The sequence below is a fragment of the Polyodon spathula genome, chromosome 11 (assembly GCF_017654505.1).
Source record: "Polyodon spathula isolate WHYD16114869_AA chromosome 11, ASM1765450v1, whole genome shotgun sequence".
NCBI classification, from domain to species: domain Eukaryota; kingdom Metazoa; phylum Chordata; class Actinopteri; order Acipenseriformes; family Polyodontidae; genus Polyodon; species Polyodon spathula.
The window spans coordinates 10620251-10639554 of NC_054544.1; positions in this window are offsets into that span (position 1 = coordinate 10620251).

Sequence of the window (19304 nt, forward strand, 5' to 3'; positions counted from 1 at the left end):
TTATTTATGTTTAATACTTACCAGATGGTCAAAACATCAAAACATTGACTCACTTGTCATATAATTACAAAAACTGTTAATGTATGAAAATTCACATTTAGTGGAATTGAAAAAAAAAATAATGTACAAATCCGTAATACTTTAGTTTTAGCGTTCTTAATCTGTGAAAAGACAACTTCAACGACAGAAAAGAAACTTAGATCTACAAAATAAAGGCAAAAGCAATAAGGTTAAAGATGCAACAGTCAAGATGTGCCAGTGTCGTGACGAAAGTCAATAACCCCGCCAACGGCCTGCTTCGGCCCTGAGCCAGATTCGTTATGTTATCAGGCCCGAGTGTCCCGATACAGGACGGCTCGGGTCAGGTATATGGCCAGTGTAAAAGCTCCCGACCCGTGAGGGTCCCAGGTCCTCACAGGTCGGGTGTGCCAGTGTAAAAAGGGGTATTATTTATCATCTCCCACTGGAGATGCATATCTCAGGTGGGAGGTATATAGTGGAGGTGTACATACATTCATACATATGTCACATTGTGCTTTAGAGTCTTACATATACCAAGAGAAACTTGGTTAGTACATATTGATATTGAGAGAATATGTGGATGTATGTGACCTTTGTAACTAAAATAATCAGGTGCCAGCAATCAGGCTCTTTCCAAGTCTTCTCTGAACTGACTGGAATTATTAGTAACACTTCAAGAAGGTAAGCATATTGTGCTTATATCTACATATGGAGGATACTTTCCCATGATACAAGTAGCTCTAGTTATGTATTTGCAGCCTTGGTGGAGGGTGTATGTTACTGCTGCTGTCAGGAACAGACATAAAGACAAAACACTGTGACTACTGAATATTGCTAGCAAGTCAGTTTTTGGCCAATGTGCTCCCCTGACTTGACCACTATCCAATTGAGAATTCTAGGCTTATCCAAGATCAGTGTTCCTGATTTGTGAGCGGCTGTGCTTTGTTCACAGTCTCGTAAGCTGCTAACCTAAGGCAATGTGCACAGGGTAACGCTCAGCTTTACAATCATCCCTAACCATGCCCCTTGAGAGGCTTTAGAGTCTAATCCGAGCACAGGGGATTTATGCTGGGGGTGGGCTTAAAATACACATTCAATATTTATAAATATGGTTCAGATAACAGTTGTTTTCTAACCTCTTCCTACATTTGCAGCACTTAACTGACTGCTTTTACTGAGGGAAATATTAGTTATGCATGGCTTCCAGTTCTGAAATCATGTGGTGGAAAGTGATATATCATAAACACATATTATTTGTGCATTTTAAAACACCCATGTTTGCCTCATAACTACACATTACTCTTTGCTTTTATAATTGCCAGAAAACATAAAGCAGGTTAAGGGTCACCTGTTAGAAGTAGTTTTCATTTAGTTTCTTGAGAGCACAATGCAGCAATGCAAACTGAATTTGTTAAGGACATAAATGCAGTGCAAGGAACATTTCTGTTTAAATCCAAAGGCAAATCGCTAGGAGCATCTAACAACCACTGTTTTAATTGTATAAAAGCTTCCTTACAGATTGCATTCTGAACTTTTTAACTGCCTTTTCTCTTCCATGTTTGGTTTTATTCTAACAAATGTTTTACTGTAAAACATTGTGACTATTGATAACAACACTTTCAATACAATTTTTTTTAACCAATGAAATTATTTGTTGCATATAATGAATATATATATATATCTTATATATATATATATATATATATATAATATATATATATATATATATATAATATATATATAGATATGTATATATGTATATATACATATATATATATATATTAGTCTCTATTTTAATCATATATATATAATATATATAGATATATATATATATATATATATATATAGTATATTTATATATCATCACAAATATATATATCAAGTACAGCTCATTCAATGCCCTTGGTAAATATATATATATAGTATATATATAGCAATATTATAATATATTAATCTCATATTTCATAATATATATATTACAGGTGTTGACAAAGCACTATAAAAGCAAGTACAGCTCATTCAAACTGCCCTTGGTAAACAGCAGGGCCCTGTTTTCAAGCATTCCAAAACCCTTTGCCTTATGATAGCAATGCCATTAGAGAAGGGCTTACAGCACATTATCTCAATATGACATATGGGACAGATATATCAAGACTGTCAAAACAGAACACGACATCTTCACGATCCAGTGATATGCAATGAACGGATAATGTAGCTATTCATTTCTGTATGACACAGAGTCAAGTCTGACTGATAATACACTGTATACCACAATAATATACTGTACAGAAATATAGAGTGTGTGCATATTATGAAAAGCATGAGGGTGGGCTTAACTGGGGTTACACCCGGGTGACAACATGCAATGCCACTTTTATTAGGGACTGGCTGTCTGGTCAGTTGAGTTACTGAGAACCCATTGAGTACTGCTACACCTTGGAGAATTGGTTAACATGACAATTATCCTTGCATGTATTAGTTTGAATTGGTTGGGTCTTGCTGCTAAATGAATCCCTGTATCTTCAGTTTATTGTCAGGGTTGCTCTGAACAGACATTAGGGTTGAACACATAGGTTTAGATAGCACATATTGTACAGTAGAGCAGGGCAGGTGGACATATAGTATACTTCAGTCCTCGGGATCCTGGAATGCATTGTGCATTATACTGTCGGATTCAATTAAAGTGGTGAAATGGTCACGGTTAAGAAAGTAAAATCACCAAACAGCAGAAGAAAATAGCGGACAGGAAACAGCCCAGTAGGGTTAGGCTGTCTTGCCAAGATGTTGCGATGGAGCCCAGTGCCTTTTACAATATACAGCCAACACAGCGGCCCTGTCTGAGAAAGATATTGTCTGTGATTTATTTACTGCACAACCACTCCAGCCAACAGACACCCAGCATGCTTCAATATTATGTTAGCACTGCAGGAACAGTAACTGGAGAGGTATTCAGAAACTTGAAAGTTAATGTAGGAAGTGGAAGAATGCAAAACACTTTTACAGCATTTCCAGAAACCAGAAATAGCATTGTATCACTCACACGTAAATCTCTATTTCATGGCTATAAAGTGCTGCAATAAAGGATATCTCTTGTATTTTAACTGCAAAAATGACCATGCATCCCACCAGCAATTAGTAACACAAGCCTACATTGTTGCCTACATTCAGGCTCCAGTTAATAAGTCCTTTGTAACTCAGTAAACAGAGTACTAAGGAAACACAGTTGCAAATATTCAGAGCTTTAGAGTACACTAACAAAGAACCAAGTAACAACACATCTTGAAAAAAAAATATTATGTAAACTGAAGACCAAAAGACTTCTGAAGAAACTAGGTTTACAAAATATAGACTATCAAGAGACTTTAGCAGAACATGCGAATATATATATATATATATATATATATATATATATATATATATATATATATATATATATATATATATATATATACACAAAAAAAAAACGTCTTGGAACCTTGGTATACTGGCTATGCAAGTTTATGACCACTTGAAATTATGAAAGATATTACAATATTGTTTAAACAATACATCTGTGTATTTATTTTTCGAAGCAAGATTTACTAATGCCAATTTTCTCTGACATTACAAAGACATGGCTTGAAAAGCCTAGCCTGGATAACTACTTAAGAATTAGGACTATCAATTTGCATGTGATTCTGCCACTTCAGTAACTTTACAAAAGAAAGGTCTGAATGAGTAAACCATCTAACAAATGTATGTTTACTGAGATTTCCTATAGTGCTCTTTTTTTGGAAACCTACTTGTTTGGTAGATGTTTGCACTGTATGTGAAATGAATATTCTTGATGGACAATAGCACTGGACATTAGCTTCGAGCTTCTCGTCACGTGAAAAACCCCTGTAGGCCACCATCCTCTTTTACTTGTGACCTAATTTGCATGGCCTCCAGTGGTGAAAAACTTCAGTTAATTATCTTGCTCTGCCACCTAGCCCGTTTGGGAAACTCAGAAGACCTCCCACTCTTCCCTATATAAAACAACAATAGCCCTTTTTAAATACCAGTTTTAAGCAGAGCATTAACACAGTTACAAACTGAAATCAACACAACACAAATAAACTTATATATATATATATATATATATATATATATATATATATATATATAATATATATATATATATATATATAAAATCAATATTTGTGTAAAGAGATATTTGTTAACTAATGCCTCTGAAAGAATTTCCACATTGCCAGATATTTGGTTGGTTCTGAATAGTGTTTATATTTTGTTTAAGAAAGCCTTACCATGTCATCATGAGTTGATTCTTTGCTATGGAGAGAGAGAGAAAAATAAAAAAATTCACATATGCTCATTTGCCATGGCTCTTTTATCATGTGGTCCTGCGATCCAGGTAAACAAAATTCTGTATGTGTATTTTTCAAACATGATTTAATGGACTGAAAATATAACCAGAGACCAAAAAACTGTTTCTATACAATTCATAATAGATTTAAAAAATGATTGACATGATTTTTTTGTCATCTAAGAAACAAAAACCTGATTATTATGTTTGAACTTGGCCATGAGGGTAGATACTGTAATTTTAGACAATCAAGACCAACTTCCATTCTTAATCTCCTACTGTCACACAGAACAATATCTTAAACAGCACCATCTACTGTAACTGTTATATTATCATTTACAATACCACATATCCCCTTCAGGAAAGTTGCTTCTACTCAAATATAGCAGTTTGGAATATCAGTAGTAAATCTATTAACTTTCAATTTAGTGTCAAGCCTATCAGAATGTTGCTTTTGTAAAAGTTAAAGCAGATATTAAACATCATAACACTTTAACACTGTAACATAAACAAAGTGGACAGTCAAGCCTGATTATTACATTCCCCCAGTCCTCCTTTTCTTTTAACTGTAACAAAGTCACATAACAAAATCCCTAGCCCATACAGGGGCTTTGCGACGTTTAACTCCATGGTGCACAGGCATGGCAACATGAGATGGGGAAGTTCCAGTTACAGGGTTTTACACAGCACAATCATCAAGTCCTGGCATACTTTCAAGGTGTATGGAATTCCATACTTTCCCATCAGAGAGCTTGTAGGTAGCTGGACCTTTCTGTTCCACAATCTAGAGAGGTTGACTGAACTTGGAAAGTCCTTTCTTTTGTAGTCTGGGTTTCCGAAAACACACAAAAGAGCCAGATTGAAGTTTAAGTAGCTTCACTCCTCAATGCTTATCTGTGTGTTGTTTGGACTGCTCTTGTTTCTGCTGAACTAATTGTGTAACATTATTTTGTCCTGCACTGGACTATCTGGAGACTGTTAACATTTAACTTAGTGTGCGATGTCCTTCCATGTAGAAGTTCCACTGGAGACTGTTGTATCATAGCATGTTTAGCAGTTCAGTAGTGTTGTATGAAGTCAGTTACAAATGACTTCCAGGGATTCCCTTCGAGATCTGCAGTATGCAGACACTCTTTCAACACTGTTGAAGCGTTCTATCTCCCCATTGGCTTGTGGGTAGTAGACAGAGGACCGGCAATGCCTGATGTGTCTTTCTGCCAGGAAGGTTTCAAACTCAGCCGAAACAAACTGGGATCCATTATCAGAGATAAGTTCTTGAGGATTGCCCTCACGGCTGAACACTGTAGTCAAGAGTCGGATTACTGTGGCTGAAGTCACCTAGTGCGTATAACTCCTTGATGAGTTTCATGACCAAGCTGAATAAATTTGGGTTAAAGTTCGTCCCGGTTCAGTCTGAATGTAAAAGTAGGGCAACACAGCAGGGTCAATGCTTTTGGCATTGTCTGGACATCCTCTTGTGAAGTATTTTTGCACTTTCTGTAAGACAGGGCAAGTTGAACAGGATTCCTTGAACTGGTCTGCAGGTACAGCATTGAAGTTACCTGACACAAGAGCAACTACTTCCACATCCACCTCTGCGTGGGGCTCTGATGTTGGAAGAGGTAATTGGGACAGACAGTCAGCAGTTACATTTTTACAGAATGGCTTGTATACAATGTCATAGTTAAACAATAGCAAGTGTGTGGACCACCTTGCAATGCGCATTCCTGCACTTCCAGACCCTTCCACTGTGGTCTATGCAGAGGGTGAATCTTAGACCCCATAGAAAAGTAAGCCACTTTTCAATCACCCAGGGCCAAGGGCTACCTTTTCAACTGTGGAATACTTCTGTTCAGGTGCTATGAGCGTGCATGATGAAAATGCTACTGATTTTTTTGTACCCTCTTTATGAATCTGAGTCCACAATCAGAAGCATCAGTAGTCATGATAGTGGGCAGAGTAGGATTGAACAAAGCAAGAGCTGGCCTGTTCAACAATTATCTTTTTAACTCTAGCAAAGCCAATAACAGGAGCATCAGTCCAAGAAAACCCAGTAGCGTTACATGTTAGAGCTCTGAGTGAAGCAGATGCACATCCTTTGAAGGAGGTGTTTGTGAAACTGCCGCCAGATGGTCTGGAACAGGGTGTAGTCCATTTGCTGATATCACATGCTCTAGAAAAGGAAGTTCAGTCTGAAATGGCACTTCGTAGAGCTCTGCTTTAAGCCTGCTTTGTCAATGCAGTAGCACAGCTCGTAGATGTTCCTGTGTTCCATTGTTGTGGCTCCATAGAATATTATGTCATCCAGATAGCACTGAACACCGTTCTGACCTCTGGAATGCACTGGGTGCAGAAGCAAATCCATAGGGCACACAGCAGTATTGAAACAGTCCATCATGCGTAATGAAGGCACTGAGGTTTTTACTATCCTCATGCAATTGCACTTTATGGTATGCGCTCTGCAAATCAAGAGTGGAGAACATTTTTTCTTCCCGGAGCTGAGAAGACATCCTCAATGTATGGTAGTGGGTAGCTCTCTATTACTCCAGCCACACACAGTCTGATCCCTCCCATCTTTTTCTGTTCAACAACAATGGGCGAGACCCATTTAGAAGAGTCAGTCTTTTCAATAATGCCCTTCTCTTCCAGCATTTGTAACTCTTTAACACAGCAACCCTCACAACAAAAGGCAAGTGATGCAGCTTCTGCTGAACAGGCATCAGGTCAGGTCGTATCCTAACTTTGTGCATGAAACCCTCAGCAAAATCAAATGTTTCAGTTGGATTATTAGGGTCTGGCTGGAGATGTCTGGAGGACAAGAGTGTTTGGTATTGGAGGTGAAGCAATGCAGCCATTAACAATTTGTAAGTCCAGAGCGGCAAAGAGATCTATGCCCAGAAGAGGGGTATCAGAACATAAAATTCAGCAATAACACAGCAGTGGTTGTGTGTCACTCGTACATGAAGCCAGCCCAACACAGGGATTGGTTTGTGTAAGTAAGTCACTAAACGTAGTTTTGACTCAGTAATAGTTACATCCCTAAAGTGTTTCAGGTAAGTAGATTCTGGGAGTATTGAAACAGCTGAGCCAGTATCTACCATCAATTTAAAAGGGCCACAGTTATCCCCCAGGAGTGCAAATAAGTACAGGGCAAAGCAGGTTTCCACCCCTTTGTGTAGAATTACTAGTATGTATACTTAGCACCATCACATCAGGTACAGTAACTTCACGCACATGGCATTTGGGTTGTGCGATGTGGTACACTTTTGCAAAATGTCCAAGCTTATTACACTGTCTGCATTGTGCTTGTTTAGCAGTGTACTTGGGGTAACTGGCTAAGTGCATTGTAGAACCACAGAGAAAACATGTCCTACCTTGGTCTGATTGTTGAAACTGTGTAGTGAAACTCTGATGTGCTTGAAGTGTAAATTCTGCTTTTTTCTTGTCTCTGTTGCTTCCCTCTGGAACACGTTGGCACTGCATGTACAGGGGATGCCGACGTTTGTGGAATTTCTTTAGCTTCTGCCAAAGCAGACTCGATCTGTCCAGCCATTAAAATCGCTTTCTGTAGTGTAAGAGTCGGTTCTAGAAGCAGACATTCACGTATGTGAGGTGTACTGGTTTTTCTACCAGCTGGTCCCATATCAACTCATCAGCAAGATCCCCAAACTCGCAATTAATAAACAGCTCTCACAAAGTAGCAATGTACTGAGCACTGGACTCGCCTGGTTCCTGAGCCCTCTGCTGAAATGTATTTCTTTCAGCAACAATGTTGACTTTAGGCTTGATGAAAGCTTTTAATGCAGCAAGTGCAACAGCATAGGTATCATCAGCAAGTGGGAGTGTGTAAAACAAACAGTCTTTCCACCCTTGCATCAGACAACTCCGCTTCTTTTATTGCAAGTATGTAGTTTTCAAACATAGGAATCCATGAATTAAAAGGCATTGTAGGCTCATCTGGACTTCGTAAGAAGGCAACAGGTGGTGTAAGTGCAAGTAAAGCCATCCTCGTCACCACTATGTTGTGTATTAAGAATAAGCACATGCAGTAAACACGGATCATTTTCTCATGGTCATTCAGGAACCACACCAAAGCAAGACTTAACAACTTCTGTTCTTAACCTCCTGTCACATAGCATAATATCTTAAACAGTGCCATCTACTGTAACTGTTATATTACACTATGTAACACAATTTTTGTTCCTGGGTAGTAAGTGTTATTTCCTAATTGCTTATGCCTCAAAAGTATAGAAAATGGCTATTATTCCCCACAAACTTTGCTTTTGTGACCAGGACAGTGATATTTTGAAATTTACCTATTTCCAATGAGAAAATGGTATTTTCGTTCACATAAAGTCAGAAAAAGACAACATATGAATCCAAATTAACATGTATTTATACTAAAGTAATACAAAAATGACTACAAAAGATTTAGAAGTGAGTAGTTTTTCGGGATTTACGATTATACTGTAAATCACTTTCACGAATCAGCCCCCCCAAATGTAGTCTCCCATCATGTTCTCATTATACTGTCCTTGGTAGCGACGTTCAAAGTCCAGTATATCCTGGTGGAAGCGCTCGCCTTGCTTCTCCAAGTACGCTCCCATGTTCTCCTTGAATTTATCAAGATGAGCATCAAGGATATGGACTTTGAGGGACATCCTACAGCCCATTGTGCCGTAGTTCTTCACCAGAGTCTCAACCAGCTCCACATAGTTTTCAGCCTTGTGATTGACCAGGAAGCCCCGAACCACAGCGACAAAGCTGTTCCAAGCCGCTTTCTCCTTACTAGTGAGCTTCTTGGGGAATTCATTGCACTCTAATGATCTTTATCTGTGGTCCGACGAAGACACCAGCTTTGACCTTTGCCTCAGACAGCTTAGGGAAGAAGTCTTGAAGGTACTTGAAGGCTGCCGACTCCTTATCTAGCTCTGACAAATTATTTCATAAGGCCCAATTTGATGTGCAGTGGTGACATCAGCACCTTCCGGGGTCCACCAGTGGCTCCCACTTGACGTTGTTCCTCCCCACAGAGAACTCGGTCCGCTGTGGCCAGTCCCGCCTGTGGTAGTGCGCCTTGGTGTCCCTGCTGTCCCAAAGGCAAAGATAGCAGGGAAACTTGGTAAAACCACCTTGGAGACCCATCAGAAATGCCACCATTGCAGCCTATTGATGCCTTCTGAGAAAAATGCAGATATGTATCCACTTAGGCAGCTGGAACTAAACTGAACTGGTGGGCTTAAGGCCCCTGTATTTATACTACTATTTATATTACTGGAAAGTTCTAGAAAGTTGTAGAAGTTACTCCAAGTTTACTCAGCACTGAGTCTATCTGGAATGTTCTGGAAAATAGGTAAATTTCAAAATATCACTGTCCTGGTCACAAAAGCAAAGTTTGTGGGGAATAATAGCCATGTTCTATACTTTTAAGGCATAAGCAATTAGGAAATAACACTTACTACCCAGGAACAAAAAAAAAAAAAAATTGTTACACGGTGTTATCATTCACAATACCACAATAAGTCAATTTAATGTAAACTTGATCGCAAATATTGGGAAGCTGAATTGCTAATTGCTGGAACTGAACGATGTTCGGGATTTTTTTTTTTTTTTTTCGGTAACAAGCACCTTGAGAGTTAGTATTCAATATCCTGTTACAATCTGTTTTCAAACAGATCAAGGTTATCCACAGCTGTGATACTGTGTCAATAATATTCATAAATATGACAAGCGAAATGGCTTACAGATGTCAAACATCTAGAACCTTGGGTTTCACACTAGTCTTGCAACACATAACACTGAAATACCAAAAGCAAGCAACAAGTTAAGAAAAAAAAAAACGAGTACCAGTACTTTTTTCAATTTTTTTTTCTTTTACATCACATCAAAACAAAACTCTTAACCCAGCTGCAATACAAAGGTATTATTCACTATGGATAATAAACTACATTGACACCATTAAAGGTCAATTGTCAGCCACCCATGACTCTTAAAGCTTCTGATAGCTGACTCCGCATCCAATTTCTGTTTAAGTAAAGCTGAATGCACTGTATTACAATTCCAACACAGACCTACATACTGTCTGAAAAATCTTAACTGAATATAGGGGATCTAGATAATGTAAATGAAAAAAATAAGTTGCAGATTTAAAAAAATCATTAATCGATTATTATTATTATTATTATTATTATTATTATTATTATTATTATTATTATTATTATTATATTTTCTTTCAGAAAACCAAACCTAAAATCTGGTAAGAGGTTCCACTATATTTCAGACAGAAAAATCTCTAGCTTTTAACCACAAAATCCGAGCTGTGTGTATTGTTAACAGGAGATCATTAATCATAGGTATAATCGGATGACACCAGGTCATGTCCTGTTAAGTGGGTTTTCCTCATTATGTTAATACTGTATCTGCATTTTTACTGAGGGCTTCATTTAGTGGTTTCTCTTTGTTTTTGGCAGTTTATTAATGATGAGATTTTGATAACACTTAAAATAAGGATAACACAATTATAGGATATTGTTGTATTTGCTGTTTTATGTTGTTTATTCGGTGGGGTTTTTTTGTTTTTTTTTCAGAGGCTTATCTCTAATTTATTCAGGTCTTTTTTGAGCTCCTAAATATTTGGTCCAGTGTTTTATTTATTGACATATTGAGGTATTGATTCACCTGACACAATCACATTGATATAAATCAATATGTAAATACTTTTTAATATTGCATCAAAATTAAGTTGTGTTTGTTTTAGATGTTAGATATTTTCAGGATTTAAAATGCTAGATGTCTGTGCTTGTATATGCCCATGTGAAAGTTCAAAGCATTAGTCAACATTCCAGGGATCTAAATGGTGATGAAAACTCTAGGAAAAAAGGTCATATTTTTCAAACTGCTTGACATAAACCTTACATCTTGCTGTAAGAAGTGTTGCTATTTTTCAATTGATCAGTACTATAACCATGACAGTTGGTATTGTTACTAGGGAGTCTTTCACCTCCAGAGTTGTTTCAGATTTATAGGAACAACAAAAAAATTAAATAGAATGGACCTGTGCTTACAGATATATTGCCATTATATGTGTGTACCATTCATAGGAGTGAAATTTGGATGTAGTTTAAATATAAATTATTTAGTTATGGAGGATAACTGTTTTCAGCTACCAGAACAATTGTTGCTGGACAAGTATTACCGTTAACCAGCAAAATCATTCTCTCTTTTATCTAAGGTAAAAAAAAAATAAAAATAAAAAAAAGACACATGTAAAGTATGATGAAATAAAATTACGGATTGATGCTTTGTTTTAATGATCGGTTTTAAATGCTTTTATTTGTCCACTAGAGCATAACACATATCCACAAAAGTACTCAATTTAATTGATTTTGATACTATTTTATATGAATCAAAATAAAAAAAGCCACCAACTATAGAGCCAAATCTATGTAGGGCGATGATTTATTTCTGTATGTATTTATATGCACTGCACTATGAAGAAGGACTTGTATTCTGAAACGTCCTCATATAAAATATTTTTTATAAATTATTCACATTTTTGTGTACCTACATCATCTTTTTCATTTAGATTTTGCACCTTTTGGTACATAGCAGTTTTCCTTTTTCATATTATGCTAGGCTCCAACAAAACTGGAGACCTGGTGCCATAAAGAGATTACTTTAAAAAACAAGCTGTGAGCATGCAATGTCCTCATTTATATTTTTATTGTGCGGAGCTAAATGTAGTGTTGTTAAAACCATGAAATCTGATTCCCGGGTTCAATTTATGTAACACTGACCTGGAATTTATAAATGATCTGAGAGTGTTGTTCAGGCAGCAGAAAATAAACCTTCAAGCTATTTACTGCCTCTTTGATATATGAAGTTTGCAGTTTTGATTCTGTGTGATTATGTTCAGAGATGGTGACCTTTAGTGCCAACAGTATTGAAGTGTAATGAGGACATGTTTGATCACAGATGTACAGTGAGGAGCTAAAACTACTTCTCATCACATTCAAAGGACTGACCCAATACAATACTGGGGGACTGGGAGATCAAGTCAGGTAGCTACTTTGCAATGCTGCTGTGGAAAAAAATAAATAATACAAATACTTTATGTAGAATCAACCTTTTGAATGGTTCCCATATTAGTCAGTCCTGAAATCTTGGTGCCCATCATTTGCTTCCATCTGCCAAGTGAATCCTTGGAGCTGAATTTCCAAAGTGTGAATTACTTACAAAACTAAAATAAACACAGCAGCTATTTAATTCCAGGCACTTTATGTGTGTAAGGTTGTTTATTTCTCATATTGTAATTATTTTTTAAAGCCCCCTGGTATATTAAAATGACTTTATTTTCATATGACTAACATCTATATGACTTTTACATATGGTCTTTATGACCTAACACCGCCCTAAAAATTAAGCATTAAAAAAACAGTAATGTATCTTAGCTAATTAAAACATTAAGGCCTATTCATGTTTTAAATACCTAGCATTATTTGCATGCTTGTTACGTTAGGATGACTTCAATAAAAACAGACATATTTTGGGTGCATTCATTCAAGAGGGTGCCACAGCACTACACAATGTTGATGTTTGTATAATTAGGAGATCATGCTTTGCTGACATATGAAGCCCATCATTTTTCAATTTTTTTTTCAGGCTTTTCTTTCTATTTATTTGGAGGGAAAGGAAACACTGTACTTTTGTTTGTTCCTGATAACACAGCAAGCATGTTTCCATGTGTGAGACGTGCTTGATCATTACAGGCACCAGTAACCGCCTAGAATACTAGTGAAACATTCATCATCAAAATATTAAGGCTTATATACTGAGACAGCACATTAATCCACTATGCTATTAAGCCCCTTAGGACCAAATATTCCTGCTGAATTTCCAAGAGTTTGAAAATCCTGATTTAAATAAAATATACCAGACTAATAATACCAAATAATACTAACAGCACAGTGTATGTATTTATGTGGAGGAGAAAAGAGCACAAGAGAGACACAAAGTAATGTTGGACATTCCATAGACGGTAAACACATTTTGGTTATCAAAGTTCTATGTTAGAAAGCTGATTAGTTTTACAGAATATGTATGAAAAAAAATTAAAAGAAAGAGTTATTTTGGAGTAAAATTCAATCAAGACAGCTCCTTATTTGTAAAAACTAATTTGAGGTTTAATTAGACTATAGTGTTCTCCAAAATGACACCCAGCTCATTTCATTGCTGTTATAATGTACTATCAATTTGCAGTTAAATATCATCTTCCAGGACCAGTGGGCTTTTTTTTTTTCTTGCCTTTACGGTCGAGCTCACTGTCTAGGCCGACAGTATACCTGCAGTAAGAAAAAAATGGAACACCAATTAGAAAGCTTTCACCACTGCACCCGTGGAAAAGCCAGACGCTGATAAAGGTCAGCGTGAAATTTGAATGACAGGGCTAAAGTCTTTTATTCATAATTTTGTGTTTGCAATAGAATTCCAAGCAATTCACAGCCTTAAAGGCCTTAAGTGAGAACAGCAATTAATTGTAATGAATAATCTGACAAATCTGGTTGACATATGGCTGCTAATGCCCTCCTTTCTAGTGGGAGCAGTGGAAGGATTAGATTAACTAAAATGAAATCTGGGAGCACCATGCCATCTGTATGTTCAGTAAGAATCGGTACACGTTAAACGGTGAGTGGGTAGATTTCTGTCTTGTACTGAGCTTTGGTAGATTTGGGAATAGCAGTTTTTAATATTAAGCCAGCTGCCTGTCAGAGCAGCAATATAGCAAGGGCATACACTCCAACTGAACAGGCTAACGATGTGCAAACTAACAAAAAATTATACACATGGCACTGACAAACCTAGGGGCAAAACAAAAGCAGGTGGGTAATCAACAGACATTTCAAAAAGACAAAAAAGGACATGAGCCCTTTGCAGTACATTCTGAGACCCAAAAACTAATACCATCATTTTTCACAGCATTTTTTTTTAATTGTTTAAAGTATTATTGCTTTTATTAAATCCAAACCTCTTTCAAAGTGAGTACTATGTTTTAAATTACAGAAATGACTGCCATTGGTTTTTTTTTGGTCAGAGCTGCATTAAGTATATGTCATGCTGGTAAAAGAGCTACATAAATCTGAAAACTTCTCAAAACAGAGTTCACTGAATAACTCGCCTGGTAAATGCACAGCTGTGTGGTGTGCAGGAGAGGTCCTACAGTACAGGTTCACATCCTGGCTGTGCGAATCGGGGAAGTCCGAAGGGAGCATTGCATTGGCTCTCGCATTCCCGTGGGTTTGGGAGGTAAAACCTGCAGGGACCTGCTCCAGGGAACCCTACTGGCCTGACGCCCAGTGAACTCAAAAGTGGACACGTACAGGTCTGGCCTTTGTCCTCCAGGGACCGGTAGCTCGCTGACATCTGTACTCAAGTTCCTGGGTGTAAAAGAAGCTGGCTCGGTCAGTGGGATTGGAGAACCCCCACTTAACCATTAGTTCTCATGAGCTGTATGGGGAAAACTGATTGGACATTATTATATGACATAGGGTTATCTATCTATCTATCTATCTATCTATCTATCTATCTATCTATATATATATATATATATATATATATATATATATATATATATATATATAATATATATAATATATATAATATATATATATATGTATATTCTAAAGATCATATAGCCAAGTTTCTGCACATATATCCTATGGTATTTCTATTAAAGGTGAAGAAACAACTTCCATAGTAAATATTTTATCTTTTGGCAGTCACTTGTCGACAAATCTTCCATCTTTTACCCCATTTCTTTAATAGATGCTAAGGATGGAAACAGACATTTTATAGGTTGGAAAAGGAACCGACTGAAGGTCCGTATTCCCAAAATAACCTTTTTATTAAACCACTCATGCATTGTTTAAATACAACTACTAATTCATATTCAACTTTTCATAAAAACTTGTAAGGCTCTGAAACGTATCTGACTTGCAAGAATCAGTGGGTGGTAATCCTGGATCTCGGTCTTGCTAGTTAAGATTTTGAACATCCATTAAAAAATACAGAACAGGTGCCAGAAAGTAAATTAGGAATTGCACAACATGAGAGTAGCTTCCCAAAGACCTGTGTTTATAGGTTTATTACCAAAGACAAAGCAAAGTTAAAGTGATTATAGATTTAGCTATTTATCACAATTGTCATATAAATTATGCCTCTTCCCTGTATATTACATTTAAAAAAGAGTTTTAGAATTCTGCTGTACATATACAAAAAATTATAGTGAAGAGAGTTCATAAGTACATTTAATATTTAATTGCAGAGCTGAATACACCCTGGTTTCTGAGAATAACGTTGTTTCACAGACCTAATTGCTAAGGAACAGGTCTTAATTTAAACTAGGGTAATTATTATGCAAAGCATACCCACCCAGAATGTTTGCATAACTATCACAAGCGTTTTCATAAATGATGCTTTAATTAGTCTTAATTAGAATTTGTTTAAGTCAGCAGGGAATGCAGAGCCCGTGAAATGATGTATGTAATAAGCATCAGGCTCACTTTCTTACTTGGGGAATAGAGCTGACAAAATCACATCACATTAAATTGATTCAGTCAGAATTAAAATTCTTATGGTATTAATTAAATGGGGGGATCTCATTAGCAGGCTGCATGGTGACGGAGAGACTCTTCTGCTACCAGATGTGTTGGAAGCAGTACAGAACAAGATCACCATTAGGCTAAAAGCAAACCCTGTCTTCACTGTGGTAAATGGGGTGGCAGATTATTAATGGTAATATTAAGGTATTGACGATCTACAGCTTTATTTAGGTTAATTTAATGTATTTGTTTGATACAATTAAATACAAAAAATACATAATAACCTGCCTGGTGTTGATAAGATTGTAATTAAAGTGATGAGTACTGTGCTGCTGTAATAATGATATTTTGAACACAATAAGTAATCCATAGTCTTAATATTAGACTAATATTAGACTTAATTTTACTAATTTTAGTAATACTCAGTAAAAACAATTATTTTTAAGTGCTGTCGATCAAGTTCTTTTTGGTTTCCTTTTGTTTGGAAATGAAAGAAACAACTGTATGATTTGTTCAGTTTCCCTCACTTCAAAATCATTATTTCCTTTGCTTCCCTAAGGTAGAATGTGACATCTTAGGGTCAGAAATGATTCTGTGTTAAAGAGAAGTAGACAACAGGGGCTTTTTCTCCAAGTAGCTGTCAGTTTGTATTAGCCAAAACATGTAAATGTTAAAATAAATAAAAAGCAGGTATGATCTTGTTTTACCTGGTACTCTTGCACGCCTGTATTGCAAACATATTAAAATGTACAAAGCTATTCTCACAAGAGGGATCCCATGAAAGGGATTAAATGCTGTCATATTTAGGGGACATAAAACAACAGCCCATTTGGAACCTGAGGGACTGACTTCAATATGTGCTGTAAAAAAAACACCCCCTAAATGTGAGTGTAAGTGTTAAAGATGAGCTGGGGGAAGGGGAACCACAGATTTGCTACAGCCAATATAACATTGTTTATGCCAACCCCTAACCTTTTAATTCACCTATCTCCTTCAAATAAATCATGTGAAAAATGCGCTACAGGGAGTTCAAAAACATTCGTGGTTGCTGTTGTAATCCAACTCTCTAACCCTAGTGGCTGGTTATTAATCTATTATTCAATAAGTAATACAACTTTATTTTGTACTCATTTTTCACAGACACCATGGCAGTTTTCTTTGATGAATTACAGTATGAATTACTGTATATATGTTTATGCAGAATTATGTCTCCCTGCAGTAGCTTAGTTTGGATGGACAGACAGAAGCTTGAAAATATCTATTCATTTTGTTTGTACAGATGTTTGGCTTTTTCATGAGAAAATACCACCCTAAAGTTTGGGCATGATTGAAACTGATAGACACTTTTTGGAAAGGAATAGGCTGCATCTACTAGACAGGGTTTTGGTTATTGAGGGAACTCGGCGATGGCTGAAGTGGAAAATTACACAATTAATGAGACATCAAAAAATACCAAGATGCAAACAATGGCCTGAAGGCAATGTGGTCCACCCAACCTAAGTCAAAGTTACTAGGCTATTTTTTTTATTAGGTGAAATATAGCTGTAACTGGGACCTCTATAAATATTTAGGGCAAATAAACACTATATCATTTTTTTCACAGTTGAATTATATTATGATTTTAATGCAGACACAGGTGAGGTAAGGTCAGAAGACACAATTAAGTGGGTTTGGAACCAGCTGGAGTAGAGGGTCTCTTTAACCATGCTTGGTTGATTTAGCCATCAAAACTCCATGTACATGCACCATAAAAACATTGGATATGTGTTTAAAATGGTATTAAAATACTGTTGACCCTTAAAATTAGAAAGTACAATGTGCAATTTCTAGTGTGTCATATATTTCAGGTCTATGAAACGTGCCTCGAAACTGGAGGCTTATGGTTTGGGTCTTTAAAATGTATTGAAATTAAACCAACATTGAAGGCTATTGTTTACACTATTGTGATGTACAACAATTATCACATTATTTGGCCTTTGTTGTGAATGATATTACCTATATACCATATATGTATATACAATGTGGTCATCACTCATAGAAGGTTGGGCAGTGTAGGCTGGGACAGGAAATGGCAACTACTCTGATGCTTTATCCCATAATACAGTACCTGTATTTGATTGAGAACTGGCAGTAGGCTGTGGCTATGATGAGGCACCTGTATTTAATGTAGATATTTCTTCCCTGCCTGCTTGGGGTGGGAAATGCCTCTATCCATCAATCCACAGTGATCCAGGACTTTGAAATGAATCCAGTAGGATGAACTTGACCAATGTCTCCAGGCAAGTCATCTCCAAATTGAGCAGGACACAGAACTTGAAAGAGTGTGGGTAGCTGTGTCGATGGAGGGGAAGATCCTTGGATGTAAAGACACAAGAAGTGTGCCTAATGCTATTTGCATGTTTTAAAGTGTTTTGTTAACTAGTTTTAAATATAATTCTAGTTACCTTCTTTAAAGTGTTTTTAAAAATATCTTTAGATCACATGTTTTCCTGAGAAGGTGCTATTTTGCCCTAATTATGTATGAAGAATATAATTCATTTCAACAGAAAGTTCCTTGTGTTGAGTACAGACTGCACAACAGCAGAAGTGCAGACTCATGTTCTTTGATCTGATATTATAAGAATAATTTGAGCTTTTATCCTTATTTTAATTGTGAAGTGCTTATTTAACATGGGAGTTTTCATTTTAAAGATGTAGAAGAACACTTTCATTCTTAGCTACTATTCTGAGCTGTTCTGATACCATGCTAAACTTGTAGTTATTTTGCATATTATACAGCAGCATACAATGTACTTTCTTGCTTAGTTAATATGTACCATGATTTAATTGCTAATTATTAAATATCAATGAATGTGTCTGTAGCTTTTAATATATGTAAATATATTTTTATTAATTAAAGATGCAGGCAATACCTTTTAAATATTTTAAAAATTATCATTTGGCCTCACACTCATAGCGCACATTGTTAAGTATGAATTGTTAATGTCACCGTTTCTTTTTTCTTTGAAATGTCTTATCTTAGTACAATGTAACATTTGAAAAATGTTCTAAAAAAACAATGTTATATGAAAGATTTTCTCTTTGAAATAAAATATTTTTATAAATATGTAAAAGGTGCCCCAATTCCAGGTTTATGATTTTCCTCCATACTTGTCCTAACCAATTATTCAATTGCATTTCTATTATACTTCCTTTTTCAGATGTATTTATAAAAATATTGTTCACTGGTAATTTAAATTCACAAACAGATCAAAATTAGAAAACACAAAACTCCATACTTGTCCTAACCAATTATTCAATTGCATTTCTATTATACTTCCTTTTTCAGATGTATTTATAAA